Source organism: Trachemys scripta, chromosome 2 (genome assembly GCF_013100865.1).
Source record: "Trachemys scripta elegans isolate TJP31775 chromosome 2, CAS_Tse_1.0, whole genome shotgun sequence".
NCBI lineage: Eukaryota > Metazoa > Chordata > Testudines > Emydidae > Trachemys > Trachemys scripta.
Genome location: NC_048299.1, coordinates 884,138 through 885,798, shown reverse-complemented (window position 1 = coordinate 885,798; position 1,661 = coordinate 884,138).

The following is a 1,661-nucleotide window of genomic DNA, read 5'->3' as shown; positions in this document are numbered from 1 at the left end:
CGCGGGAAGCCTGAAGCAGGTAAGGGGGGTGTGGGGGGAGGAGGCGCGGCCCAGGCTGGCCCCCCGGCGTTTCCAGCCTGGGTCAGCTGGGGCCCTGGGGTGCCGGCCCCAGCCGACCACCCCCGGCCCGCCCAGCACTGCCGGCCCCCAGCGGCCCGGCGCACCCCCCCGCTCCCGGCCCCGCGGGCCCGGCTCCCCGCCGGCCGGGATCCCCGCGGGCCCGGCTGACCCGGCTCCCCGCCGGCCCGGCTGACCTCCCGATTTTCCCGGACATGCCCGGCTTTTGGGGATTTCCCCCCGGACGGGGATTTGAGCCCCCAAAAGCCGGACATGTCCGGGAAAATCCGGACGTATGGTAACCCTACCAGGGCCGCGCCTCCCTGGAGCTCTCCTCCTCGCGCCCCAGCCCCAGCCCCAGCTTACCTGCTGCTGCCGCCGGCCTGCCCCTGCTTCATTTCACACTTCCCGCGAAGCTCTGATTGGCGGGAAGCAGGGAAGGGGGAGGAGCAGGGGGCGGAGCGTTCAGGGGAGGGGAGGAAGGGGAAGACAGCTGCCGGGCTGGACGGCGTGCTAAGGCTGCAGGGGATGGGGGGAGCCGGAAAGGGGCTTTGGCTGCCGAGTGGCGCTTTGCCGCCGCTTTTCGATCTATTTATAGCTGACCGGGGGGAAATCCCGGACATTTTTAGATTTTTAAAAATCCCCCCCGGACGGCTATTTATAGATCGAAAAGCCGGACATGTCCGGGGAAATCCAGACATATGGTAGCCCTACTGGGGACAGGCTGAGGAACTGGGGAGCTCCAGCCTGGATAGCCCCAGGCTGCGGCCCAGTATTAGGCCAAGGGGTACTGGGGGTTGCCGAGGGCAGCCCAGGGCTAGGCCAAGGCAGCAGGTCCAAACCCCCCTTGCCAGTGATGAGTGGCCTATACTGCAGTCTGCCCCAGGGAGCGGGGGCTAGCTGGTGACTGGCAGTGGCCTAGTGCTGAGGCAAGGTGGGGCTAGTGGGTGGGGGTTCCCTGGGGCGGGAGACCCAGACATGTGGGGTACTGCCAGGGCGCAGCACCCAGAGCAAGGGGCACTGGGGTCCTGGGAGGGACACAGGGACCAGAAGTAGGGACAAGGCAGATCACCGGCCTGCAGAGGGCGCTCCAGATGCTGGATGAGCTGATTCCNATTAACAGGTGTGTTGTGAGCAAGACACGAGAAGTCATTCTTCCGCTCTACTCTGCTCTGGTTAGGCCTCAGCTGGAGTATTGTGTCCAGTTCTGGGCACCGCATTTCAAGAAAGATGTGGAGAAATTGGAGAGGGTCCAGAGAAGAGCAACAAGAATGATTAAAGGTCTTGAGAACATGACCTATGAAGGAAGGCTGAAAGAATTGGGTTTGTTTAGTTTGGAAAAGAGAAGACTGAGAGGGGACATGATAGCAGTTTTCAGGTATCTAAAAGGGTGTCATAAGGAGGAGGGAGAAAACTTGTTCACCTTAGCCTCTAAGGATAGAACAAGAAGCAATGGGCTTAAACTGCGGCAAGGGAGGTCTAGGTTGGACATTAGGAAAAAGTTCCTAACTGTCAGAGTGGTTAAACACTGGAATAAATTGCCTAGGGAGGTTGTGGAATCTCCATCTCTGGAGATATTTAAGAGTAGGTTAGATAAATGTCTA